General features: G+C 36.8%; 1 protein-coding gene across 5 annotated transcripts in view; it reads left to right on the forward strand.

Annotated features, from left to right (window-relative positions):
- Positions 1-13,875, forward strand: part of APC (APC regulator of WNT signaling pathway) — a 149,042-nt gene that overhangs the window by 46,321 nt on the left and 88,846 nt on the right. Inside the window, exon 1 of one of the 5 annotated variants that reach the window (XM_042945226.1) lies at positions 7,580-8,330. The exons of the other annotated variants lie outside the window; for them this stretch is intronic. The gene's annotated coding sequence lies outside the window, so the exon portion shown is untranslated. Of the gene's footprint in view, positions 1-7,579; positions 8,331-13,875 lie in introns of those variants that run through there. 5 annotated transcript variants of the gene reach the window in all.

Genomic DNA, 13,875 nt, shown 5'->3' on the forward strand with positions numbered 1-13,875 from the left:
GATGAGTAATAAATGTTAATTTAATTTCTTTTTCCTTCAAATGTGATTTCAAATTGTGTTCAACTTAGAAGTATTTAACTTTAAAAAGAAATTACAGATAATATATATTGAAATGTGTGTTACATTATGGAAATTTTACAAAATTCAGAAAAATTAGAATTTCTAAAATCCTATACCCAGGGAGGAGACATATTTTGGTTTATCTGTGCACATATATCATTCTTCTTTAAAAAAAAAAAAAAAAAAAAAAGCTAGTTGGTATCATCTTAAACATACAATACTCTACACTTTCACTAATATTATATAAATTATGTGTTTATATATTACATAATTATCTTCTGTGACATTTTATTTTTTATTTTCTATGAGTTTGGCTTTTTGTTTAGACTCCACCTATAAGTGATACCAAGCAGTAGTTGTCTTTCTCTGTCTGGATTATTTCACTTAGCATAATGCCCTCAAGGTCCATCCATATTGTTGCAAATGGCAAAATTTCCTTCTTTCTCATGGTTGAATAATATATATTTTTTAATTTTTTAATGTTTATTTTTATTTTTTTTTTATTTAAAAAAAAATTTTTTTTAATGTTTATTTATTTTTGAGACAGGGAGAGACAGCATGACGGGGGAGGGTCAGAGAGAGAGGGAGACACAGAATCTGAAACAGGCTCCAGGCTCTGAGCTGTCAGCACAGAGCCCAACGCGGGGCTCAAACTCACGGACCACAAGATCATGACCTGAGCCGAAGTTGGATGCTTAACCGACTGAGCCACCCAGGCACCCCTTAAATGTTTATTTTTGAGAGAGACAGAGACAGAGCACGAATCTGGGAGGGGCAGAGAAAGGGAGACACAATTCTAAGCAGGCTTCAGGCTCTGAACTGTCAGCACAGAACCCAACGCGGGAATCAAACTCATGAACTGTGAGATCATGACCAGAACCAGAGTCGGACACTTAACTGACTGAGCCACCGCAGACACCCCTCATTTTGTTGATAGTTGCTTTTGCTGTGCAGAAGCTTGTTAGTGTGATGTAGTCCCAGTTGTTTCCTTTTGCTTTTGGTTTCAAATCCAGAAAGTCATTGCTAAGACCGGTGTCAGGTAACCTACCTCCTATATGTTTCCTTCTAGGAGTTTTATGCTTTCAGGTCTTAATTTAAGTCTTTAATCCATTTTGAGTTGACTTTTGTGTGTGGTGCAAAATAGGGCATTCTTTGGCATGTGGCTGTCCAGTTTTGCCAGCACCATTTGTTAAAGGTACTGTCCTTTTCCCATTTTATATTCTTGGCTCCTTTGTTATAAATTAACTGACCATATACACATTTTTCTCTATTCTGTTCCATTGATCTATGTGTCTTTTCTTTGTTTTGTTTTGTTTTTTGTTTTTTTAAGGTAATCTCTATATCCATCATGGGGCTAGAACTCACAACCCTGAGATCAAGAGTGTATGCTCTACTGACTGAGCCAGCCAGGCATCCCTGTGTCTTTTTTTATGCCAAAAGCAAACTGTTGTCATTATTATAGCTTTGCAACATAGTTTGAAATCGGGAAGTGTGGTGCCTCCAGCTTTGTTCTGTCTCAGGATTGCTTTGACTACTCAGGGTCTTTTGTGGTTTTACTCAAATATTAGGATTATTTGTTCTGTTTGTTTGAAAAATGCCACTGGAATTTTGATGGGGATTGTGTTAAATCTGTAGATTGCTTTGGGTAGTGTGGACATTTTAACAATATTAATTCTTCCATTCTATAAACATGGAGTGTCTGCATTTACTTGTGTCTTTAATATCTTTCATCAGTATCTTATTGTTTTCAGTGTACAGATCTTTCATCTGTTTGGTTAAATTTATTCCTAAGTATTTTATCCCTTTTTATGCACTTGTATATCCGACATAATTTTAATTCTCTTTAACTGTAACATAAGTATAATGAACCAAACATTTGTTTCAATCATTGAGGCTGTTTGTTAACATTTCCCTAGTGTGAACAACACTGAGTGTCTTTGAATATAATTCTTTGTGCATGTATCTGTATGTAGGATAATTTCTTTTAACTGGGCTTACTTCAGTATGAGCATTTTAAACATAGTATTTAAGGACTTTTGAAACTGCTGCTTATTTTCATGTATCCTTACTGACCCACAATATTATTTTAAGTTTCACCTATTGAATAAGATAGGTGAAAATGATATTCTTGCTTTTATTTCTTTGCTTCCTTAATGTAGTAGAACATTTTCTGTATATTTATTGGTTCTACATATTTTTTCTCATCTTAACTGCTAATATAGGCCTAGAGAGCTTTTTGACAGGAAGAAGTTTTTTCTTCTCTAAGCAGATGCCTCAAGCTGTATAGCACTCTAAATGAAAAGGCATTTCAAAATGGCCTCCCTCCCGTAGTACAGTGGGAACTTTGGCAGCTGAAGCTAGGAAACTGCTTCGTACTTAATCCTGGCAGCACATACTAATGCCTGGGCTTCATTCTTAGAGATTCTGATTTAATGGTGTTTGAAAACTTCTTGAAGCTCCTAAAGTGATTCTTAGTGTGCCGCCACCTAACCTTAAAAATTTGGTCCCAAGGCTGCATCGCATTTTTCCCATCTACAGGGCCCAGGGTTTTTATTTAAAGCATTCTGTTTCCTCTTAGAAAGTTATTTTGCAATAATATTCATTATTCAGTATTTGTTCTACTTTTATTCCATGAGAGCATCTGCATTGGATACCTTTGGAGATCAGTCTTATTTATTTATTTTTAAATGTTTATTTATTTTGAGAGAGAGAGAGAGAGAGACAGCACCAGTAGGGGAGGGGCAGAGGGAGAGAGGAGAGAGAGAATCCCAGGCAGGCTTCACGCTGTCAGCACAGAGCCCGATGTGGGACTTGAACTCACGAAACCATGAGATCATGACCTGAGTCAACATCAAGAGTCGGACGCTTAACCAACTGAGCCACCCAGGCACCCCTGGAGATTAATTTTGAATCATTCCTTATACTAATATTTAATAAATACCTATAATGCACAAAATATTGTGCTACACACCATGAAACATGCTAGATAAAATCAAGTATGACTCTTCCCTCAAGATTATTATAGTCATGGGGCGCCTGGGTGGCTCAATCAGTTAAGCAGCCGACTTCGGCTCAGGTCATGATCTCACATCTCGTGGGTTCAGGCCTCATGTCGGGCTCTGTGCTGACAGTTCAGAGACTGGAGCCTGCTTCAGATTTTGGGTCTCCCTCTTTCTCTGCCCCTCCCCTGCTTGCATTCTGTCTCTCTCAAAAATAAACAAACATTAAACAAATTTTTTAAAGATTATTATAGTCAGGAATAGGAAAGGAAACGTGCACACAAAGGTACAAAATGCGTTTGTGCCATAAAAGAGGTAGTAACAATAGAGAGAAGAGGAGGGTGAATTGATTCAAGATGGGATGGTAGATTACTTCATGGAAATGTATGTTGAAGATGAACTTTGATTTGGACCAATAGAGCAATTAGTAATCCTTTACTTTAAAAAAGTATTTTGTAGTTTATAAAATCTGTCCAAAATTGCCCATTTAATCCTTAAATGGTTCTATAAAATAGTTTAATTGGACTATTATTAGGATGCAGGTTCTGAAATAAAGTTAAGCTGTAGTGTGATAGGCAGAATAATGATGTGACAAAGGGGAATTAAGGTTGCAGATGGAATAGTTGATAATGAGGTAACCTGAAAATAGGGAGATTATCCTGGATTGCTGAGGTGGACCTATTTAAGGGTCCTTGAGATGAATCTTTAAAAGTGTAAGAGGGAATGGGCCCCTGGGTGTCTCAGTCAATGAAGCATCCATCTTTGGCTGAGGTCATGGTCTTGCAGTTCATGAGTTTGAGCCCCGCTTTGGGCTCTGTGCTGACCACTCAGAGCCTGGAGCCTGCTTCAGATTCTGTGTCTCCCTCTCTCTCTGTTCATCCCCGGCTTGTTCATTCTCTCTCTCTCTCTCTCCCCCTCTCTCCCTCTCTCCCTCTCTCCCTCCCTCCCTCTCTCCCTCTCTCCCTCTCTCCCTCCCTCCCTCCCTCTCTCCCTCTCTCCCTCCCTCCCTCTCCCTTTCCCTCTCTCTTTCTCTCTCACAAATAAAGATTTAAAAAAATTTTTTTTAAATAATAATAAAAGTGTAAGAGGGAAGTAGAACAAGAGCCAAAGAAAGAGATGATGACAACAGAAGCAAGATCAGAGTGCTGCAAATTGAAGACTCCACTGTTGCTAGCTTTGAAGATGAAGGAAGGAGGGGAGCCTGAGTGGCTCGGTGGGTTAAGCATCCGACTTCCGCCCAGCTCATGATCTCGCGGCCCGTGAGTTCAAGCCCCGCGTCGGGCTCTGTGCTGACCGCTCAGAGCCCGGAGCCTGTTTCAGATTCTGTGTTTCCCCCTCTCTCTCTGCCCCTCCCTGTTCATGCTCTGTCTCTCTCTGTCTCAAAAATAAATAAACGTTAAAAAAAAAAAATTAAAAAAAAAAAAAGATGAAGGAAGGAGGCCTTGAACCAAGGAATTTGGTCTCTAGATGCTGGAAAGGACAAGAAAACAAATTCTCCCTTAGAGCTTCCAGAAAGGAATGCAGCCCTGTAGATACCTTGATTTTAGCTTAGAATGAGACCCATTTCGGACTTCTGAACAGCAAAACTGTGAGATAATAAATTTTGTTGTTTTAAGCCATGGCCTTTGTGGTAATTTGTTATGGCAGCCATAGGAAATTTAATACAAGTAGAAGACTATCAGTGTAGGAAAACTAATGAATTGATATGCCATTCAGGGCACTCCATGATTAAACTCCAAACTGACTCAGTTCCACTGTCAGCGGTAGAAAGCCATGAAATATTCTTTGAGCAGGGGTATAAAAAACTGTTTTGGTGTTTGCCAGTTAAAGAAAAGAAAGACTGGAGGTAGAAAAACTACTTAAGCTTGTAATGTTGGTGCTAGGCAGATTTCTTTTGGAAACTTTTGCCTCTTGAGGCAGATTAAGTCTGGCTTGTAGAAGACTATGATTGTATCTTCCATTTAGTTTGTACATCACTAAAAATCCCATTGCCATTGCAACAGTTCAGCTCCTTCCCAGATTCTGTGAAAAATATAGAAAATATGGGAGAAGTGATCTTCATAGCCAATATGGCCTATGAGATTGGTCTCATTTTATTCTCTTTCACTTTGTCTTGCTATAACCCAATATAAATCTAAAGACCAGAGGTTTCTAAATGAATATCAGCTTTATTTGATGGCTTATCATCTGGAGAACTTGGATTTACACTAGCATGTGCTTTTTCAATACATAATTATTATTTTTAAAGAAACTTGATATCTTCATAGGCATAAATCGATTTCACTATAAAGTATAGAAATCTCCCAGTAAAAAGAAAGTTAAATATTAACAAAGTATAAGAGTCCATTAAGATAACTGAAAGGAGCTCGAATTTTAACTCCTTTTGTACTAGTTAATAATGTTGCCCATATTCTTATCAGTTTTTGAAGTCACAAGTCTTAAAATTAGCCCAAACATGTCTATGTTAAAATGGAATGCAATATTTAAGACATTAAAAATCCTATTCGTGGGGCTCCTGGGTGGCTCAGTCGGTTAAGCGTCCAACTTCAGCTCAGGTCATGATTGCACAGTCCGTGAGTTTGAGCCCCGTGTCAGGCTCTGTGCTGACAGCTCAGAGCCTGGAACCTGCTTCAGATTCTGTGTCTCCCTCTCTCTCTCTGCCCCTCCCCTGCTCATGCTCTGCCTCTCTCTGTCTCAAAAATAAATAATAACATTAAAAAAAATTTTTTTTTAATCCTATTCATTGTATTTAGTCATTAGTTTTTTTAAGCTGCAGAAGGTTCAGAAGGTTTTCTGAAATATGTGTTCATATTTATAGTATTTACTTACTAACGTTTACTAAAAACAGTCAAATTTGATCATAAATGAACAGATATTTGAAACCAAGGGCATGTTTTGTGAGTACAAGCACGTTAATAGCCTTAACATACAATTTGTTGTTAGTATTTCACTTTAATCAGAAAATATTTTTAGTGCAAACATATATATGTACTGTAAATGCTAACATTTTTATTTAAATAGGGATGGCAGGAGCTGTATTCTGAGATACATGCAAACTGGTAATGTTTCACTGACATTACATCCAATTAATGTTTCACTGACATTATTGTAAAATGTGAAGTTTTTACATTGGCTTGCTTTTAGATTTAAATTATCATGAGTATTGAACATGTAATGGTCAGAACTTTCTTCAGAATTTTGTCATTTGAATCTCTGACTTGTGCAATACATAACAGTAAAAATTTAGACAAATGTTTTGGCTACAAACTGATTTACTCAATAAGAGCTTGAATCATAGTCTGAGTCAAGAGTAATAGAATTGTTTCTTAAGATACTAAGAAGTTATTTTTAGGAGCTTCTAAAATGTATTCTTTGTTTTGAAGGGTACTTTTTCTTTCCAGAAGTTTAGGCCTTATGAGGAATTATCTATTCTGGATTTGTCACAAATACTCAATGACTGTATAAATAATTAAGTCTTGTTCAGTGAATCATGCACTTTCGGTAAGAGATTGAAAGCCTTTTGTAAAACTAAGTCATCCTGACGAAAGGGATATTTGAGATAGAATCAAATTGATTCACATGTTTCCTTTATTTCAAATATGAAGAGAAATTATTTCTAAATATATTTAAACTTTTAATATATAATTTTTGTAATTACTAGTAATATGTGGTCAGTGTTCATGTGTTCATCCAACAATATTTAGAGGGTATTATTTGCCTCTAAATATATATATTATGTATGGCATTATATATGGCATATATAGATATGGTGTGTATATATATATATTTGCTATATATGTATGTATATATACATATGTATATACATGTATGGCATTATAAGATAAACACAAAGAGAAAAATATTCAAAAGCACAAAGGAAAAAGAAATAACTCCATAATCCCACTTTCCAAGGATGACCACTGTGAACAGTGGTTGTGTGTCTATGAGCATTTTGCTGTATCTATTATTTTTCTAATTCATACAATTTTTAATAAAATGGAAATGCTCCAAATATGCTGTTTAATAGCTTGCTGCTTTTGATGCTGTTGATTTGAAAAACTAAGAAAAGATGATAGTAAATAATATTTCATTTAAAAATCTGAAGTTAAATATCCTTTTAAATTTGAAATATATCATGGAAATTGGTCTCCTCCCCCCATTTAAACCAAAATTTAAATGTACTTTAAATTCTTGGCAATTTGAATTTGCCCTTCGAACTTTTGAACTTCTAAAAATAAGTAATTTAAGCTTCACTTGGTTCGATTTAAATGAAACATAGAAGGGGCGCCTGGGTGGCTCAGTCGGTTGAGCGTCTTACTTCGGCTCAGGTCATGATCTCAAGGTTTGTGGGTTCAGCCCTGCATTGGGCTCTGTGCTGACAGCGCAGAGCCTAGAGCCTGCTTTGGATTCTGTGTCTCATTCTCCCTCTGCCCCTCCCCCACTTGTGCTCTGTCTCTCAAAAATACATAAAAATGTAAAAAAAAAAAAATTTTTTTTTCTAAATGAAATATAGAATTTCCACTCAGGTTAGTAGAAGCTAACAGCACTTAACTGTGTCAGGGACTGCTGTAAATACTGCATCATGTATATACTTCTCCCATTTTGTAGGGGAAACTGAAACACTAAGCCTTTAAGTGACTATAGTCCACCCATTTAGTAAGTGGCAGGAGCAGATTCATTCCGGACCCTGTAACTCCATGATTGATCTCAACCACTCTATGCTGCCATCATAGCTTTTGTAGTAACTGTATTTTTAACAAATCACAAGTGACTTGTAATGTGAAGTGATTCATTGTAATATATTTAATAGAATTCTTTTCCTCTGTGCTGCAAGTAATGTAAATCTTAGCAAATGAGATGTAATTTATTATTCACCCACCTACCTCCAGCATCTCATGTTAATCTTTCTGCCCTGTGAACCTCCCCCACCCCAACCTATTATGCTAGTCAGCTTCCTTGGCTTCTGTGGGTTGCCGGGGAAAGGCGCGATATGGGCGCACCCACCAGCACTAGGTGCGGGCTAGGGCTCGGCTGCCGGGCAGTGGGGCGGGGCTTGGTGCCCTACTGCGGAGTGCGGAGTGCGGGTCTGGAAACCGAGCGTGAAGCAGCTGTGTAATCCTCTGGATGCGGACCAGGGCGCTCCTCATTCCCGTCGGGGACCTGCTGATTGGCTGGGCGTGGGCTCACGTGACCGACATGTGGCTGTATTGGCGCAGCCCGCCTGGGTGTCACTGGAGACGGAATGGAGGTGCTGCTGGGCTCGGAAATGGGGTAAGTGCTGGAGCCACGATAGCCCTGCTTGCTGCGGGGGGAGGGGGACGCGGTTTTCCCTCGCACTGTCTGAAACCGGTGGCCTTTCCTTGGCACAGGGTCTATTGCCACATGCCAAGCCAGGAGGCAGGGGCGTCTCCCCCCTTCCCCCCACTGCAGCACAGGAGATGGATTTCCTGTGCTTCTGATCCTGGGTTTTTGACAGAAGAGGAAGAAGGGGGGAGGGGTAGGAGTCTTAAGGGGAGTCTGGTGAGAAAGCTGTTTTTGAAGCTAGAGGAGGTTTTGTTTTTATAATGCCTGTTGACAGAGTGCAATAACAGTATCTAAGGAAACGGGTAGAGGACAACAAAGAATGGAACATATTCATGGCGAGGAGCAAAAGCTCTAGCCCATTGAAAGGCTTTTTTTTCCTCCCTGGCCACAAGGACATATGCAGTGGTAGCCAAGAGAGGGGATACAAAGCTGCTGCTGATGGCTGATGTGAATCTAGTGGACAGGGCTACTTCAGAGGAGGAAGGGGAGGAGGCAGATACTGCAGAGCTTGAGTGATGGTTTTGGTTGATTGGAGAAATTTTGGTCACCAAAGTGCCTGCTTTTGCAACACATCTAAATGAACAGTAGTCTCTGAATAGGGTGGCAAAAAGATACCAGCGTCTTTGTTAGTTACAAGTCGAAATGGTAGTGGCATTTTGTAGATGACTGCAGCAGTGCTCTTCTCCCTCTGTTAGACTGAAAAGACAACTGCAGAGGAATAAGAAACCTTGCAGCAATGCTGGTGGTAGAACTCCTTTTACAAGAAGCCATAGTTTATAATTGTAAACTGAATAGGAGAAAAAAAAAAATACTTAATTTTTTAAAGTAGGAAAAATACCAGGCTGTGAATGTTTTGGCAGTGGGATGTATCAGACACTTGATTCTACATCATACAAGAGATGTTCAAATTCTTTCCTGTAACGTAAATCCTATAGGAAATGTTAATAAATTATGTATGAAGCAGTGTGGCTCTTTTCCTTTGTTAGTGTAGCTTTATGCCATCAACTAGGTTGTTCGAGAATAAATCACTATAATGTGAATTACTTTATGAAAAATTAATGATAAATTTTTCATGGGCTTGAGATTTAAGATCTGTATTAAGTAATTTTATATTACTTTTGGTTACTTTTAGATACTATTGAATAAACTCCAAAGGCAGATATTTTAAATTAAAGCACCAAGGTTTTTCTTTTAGATTTATTTGTTTAGTAAACACTCATAAGATATACTCTTGATACAGAGTGTTTTCATTGCAGTTACTTTTTTCTTGCTAAAAACATGTTTTCAGATTAAATATGATTTTAAATACCTTATCTTTATGCATATTATGACAGCCAGCCTGCCACACCTCCCTAGTCCCTGAACTGGATGGCATTGGCTTTGTAAAGCCCTCGAGGATCAGGGACAGTGTCTCTTAAATAGTGCTTATGTGGTAGAAAGTCTTCTGAGAACCTGTAATTTTGTTTTAGTAATTTTTTTTCAACATATTAAGGAATTGGACTTGAATAAATTAGACTATGTAAAGTTTTCACTGATAAATTAAAGCAATTTTGTTCTTTATTTAAACAATTATTTCTACTTTAAGAATTATTTGATCATGTATATCAGGGTTAATAGTCCTTAAGATCTCTTTTTTTAATCTGATGGAAACTGCAGCTAGAATTAAAGATGTCACATTAAAGTTGCAAATGAAATTTACTAGCTAATACCAGTCATTTCTTTGAACCTCAGTTAGCATAGTCTTTGGGAGTTTATGATTATCTTATTTTACTATTTAAATACATCGGTGTAGCATTATTTTCATTTTAAAGTGTTAAGAGTATTCTTAACTATGTTGTGACTTTATCCAAGGTCATGTATTGTAAAAGGATATAAAGGGCATAGGTCTATAAAATATTTCATAATATCTCTTACTACATAATATACAGAATAGTATGTCATAGAAATTATTTGAAAAGTAATATGTCATTGACAAATTATTCATTAAATGAAAAATAAATCTTACTTGGTTTTGAGTTTCTAACCATGATAGAAGAATGCTTTGTAAAATATCTGCTAGCTAAGCAAATGGAGAGACAGCAGTTTTCATAATGACATTCATAACATCCTTTTTTTTTTTTTTTAAGAGCATCTCATTAATCATATGCACACTTTTAAATAGAATAACATTAAATTTTAGTACTTTCTGGAATTAAATAACTAAATTAAGAAAAGTTAATTTCTTTCCTCTTGTGGTGTGAAATACCTAACATAAGACTGGACTGTTGATTTTTGTGGTCTTTGAAATTGAACTTTAAGGAATTCAAAAGTTAAATATTCATAAATATGCCCGAGAACTGAATCAAAGCTATTTATTGACGCTGTGTGGATTTTTGTCCTATCATTTTTCTCTATTTTTTACTGTCATTAATTACACATAATGTAACCAGTCTTTTTATATTAAATGTTATCCTTAATTTCTTAATTTTGACCTTCCCCCTTCCCGCTCCACCTTCTTTCTTTCTCTCTTTCTTTCTTTCTTTCTTTCAAATCTGAGTGGAATATTACTTAGCCCACAAGATGAGATAGAGCACTTTGATATAGAGAAGATGAATAGTACTCAAGGGAGTACATTCACTACATATTTGAGTACCTATTAAAATGCCAGACCTGTAAAATGTGCTGGAGAATCAAATAAAACATGGAAACTTACCTCCAAAAAAGAACTAAGTGAAATGTCATTGCTAGTTAAAGACTGATTGCTTTGGCTACTCCTAGGATCTTTAAGGGTTTATATCACCTAAAGTATCTTCTAATTTAGAGAAATTGGTAGTTTGCGATTTGAAACACCATGCTTTATAAAATCTGATTGGAATCACAGATGATTCTGAAAAGTAAATTACTTTCAAATATTAAGTGTCTTGACTATAAAGTGAGATGGTTGGATGAAATGATTTCTAGATCTTCTAGTTCTAATAGTCAATAATCTGTGGTTCTTGATTTCTGTAGGGTCAGCTTCTAGAAGGAAAGGTACACCAGCTCTTATTTTGGTATAGGTGGCTTCTCACATATTATGTAAAAGATACGTTCTCAAAAATTATTTTTTGTAAATCAAATCATGACATCATCAATCCATATAGGGCAAGCCTTATCCCCTTTATTCCCACACCCTACACCCACTCCCTTTTTACGCACTCATTCAAATGTGTTCTTAAACATGCATCAGTTCTTGTGAAATAGTTAGCATGTGTCGTAACTCCCTAACTTTTTAAGGCTGAATAATATTGTATGTATACCACATTTTGTGTATCCATTCATCTGTGGGTGGACTCGGTTTTCTTCCATCTTCAGGTATTGTGAATAATGTTGCTGGGAAGGTTGGTGTACAAATAATCTCTGAGTCCCTGCTTTCATTCCTTTGGGGTATGTACCCAAATTTGTTTTTTAATTTACATAATTTTTGAACATTTTTAATTCAATACTGTTTTTAAGATCTACATATTTTATGTCTGTGTAGTTTTTTGTGCTAACTCTTCTGTATAGTGTTATGTAGTATCTATCATTAGTCCTCTGGGAGGGTCCTAGGTTTTTTCCAAATCTCTTTTTACCACACACACTGCTACGTTGTACATCCTACTACATGACTCTTTATAGACTATGTTCGTTTCATACTGCATAAAAAGTTACTGCAAATCTTAATGGCTTAAACAGCAAATATTTATTATTTTAGAGTTTCTGTGGAGCAGAAATTCAAAGTGTAGTCTGGCTTACAATCTCATGAAGTTGCGGTCAAGATGTCAGCCAGGGCTACAGTCATCTGAAGGTTTGACTCAACTGGAGAATCCACTTCCAAGATGGATCTCACATAGCCTGTTTCTCTTGACTTTTGGCAAGAGGCCTCAGTTCTTTGCCATAGGCCTCTCCATGGAGCAGCTTGAGTATCTTCTTGACAGGGCAGCTGGCTTTTTCCCTTGATCCCAGAAAGAAAGATCAAGAAGTAATCCATCTAAGACATAGTTTCAAAAGTCACACCGCTACCATATTTTCTTTATTAGAAGTGAGTCATTAAGTCTAGCTCACACAGGGAAGATAAATTAAGCTCTACCTTTTGAAGGAATAGGGTCAAAGAAATTGTAGATATGTTTTAAACTACATGGCCAATGAGAAATTTCAGTGGAATTTATTCCTAGGAGAGGGATCTCTGGATCATAGGGCATTTTTTCCTTTTGCTGTTGTAACAAATTACCACAAATTTGGTGGTTTGAGACCACACATTTATTATCTTACAGCCCTAGAGGACAGAAGTCTAAAATGGTTTTCACTGGTTCAAAATTAAAATAGCAGCAGTACTGCATTTCTTCCAGAGGCTACGGGGGAGAATCCATTTCCTTTTTTTCTAGCTTCTAGAGGCCACCTCTATTGGCTTGTAGCCCCTTCTTCTGTCTTCATTGTCAGCAGCATATTAAATCTCTCTCTGACTCTGACCCTTTGTTTCTGTTGTCACATATGCTTTTCTGACTCTGACCCTTCTGTCCCCTTAGAAGAGCCCTTGTGATTACCTTAGGTCCACCTATATCAGGAAAATCTCCCCATGTCAAGATCCTTAACTTAATCATATCAAAGTCCCTTAAGCTATGTAAAGTAACACGTTCATGGGTTTAAGGGATTAGGATGTGGACATCTTCGTGGGGCCCTTGTTCTGTCTACTGTAGGCATATGTACACACAGTTCTTTATTTTTTTTAAGCTGAAGTTTTGTAGTTTTTGTTTTTAAGTTAGTTATACTTTTGGGAATGAAGGTTACTTTTTTAGGTAAATTCAGATTTTCGAGTACCAGATTTGTTTAAAGTATAGGGTATAATGTCACTCATATGGTAAATAAACATAACATTGAAGAGTATTGAAATCATATTCCACCAACTACTTTTAGATTTTTGGTTTTATTATCACTTAATCTATGTCAGTATATCACCTACTTCTGATATTGTTTATAATAGAAACGTTAAAGCAACATGGCCTCCTACCTTTTAAGCTTGTTATCATACCATTTCTGTAGCTACTCTGTCCAAACCTCTTCTTCCTCACAGTATGAAGTCACCCAACCACAATGTGGTTCCAGACCATATTTATGCTCTTACTTCCCTCTTTTCCCTGATTCCTCTACACTGGATTTCAGCTAAATTAAATTGCTATCTGTTTTCCCAAATATACATCATTTTTCTAACCTCTGAACTTTGATCATGCTGTTCCTTTTTCTGAAATACTAACCTCTTACCTTTATGTTTGTTACTATTTATGCTATCTTTCAAGTCCCTTCTTAAATGGCTTTTGCATTCTCAATGTTTTGCCTAATTTTCTCAGCAAGGTATTACTTCCATAGCATTCTATCAAATGTTTTTTAATACAAATTTGTATTTATTTTATTTTATTTTTTTTATTTTTTGAGAGAGAGAAGGCGTGGAAGGGGGGTGCAAAGGGAGAGGGAGAGAGAATCTTACGCAGGCTCCATGCTCAGCATGGAGTTGGATGCAGGT

The sequence above is a fragment of the Panthera leo genome, chromosome A1, assembly GCF_018350215.1.
Source record: "Panthera leo isolate Ple1 chromosome A1, P.leo_Ple1_pat1.1, whole genome shotgun sequence".
NCBI classification, from domain to species: Eukaryota; Metazoa; Chordata; class Mammalia; order Carnivora; family Felidae; genus Panthera; species Panthera leo.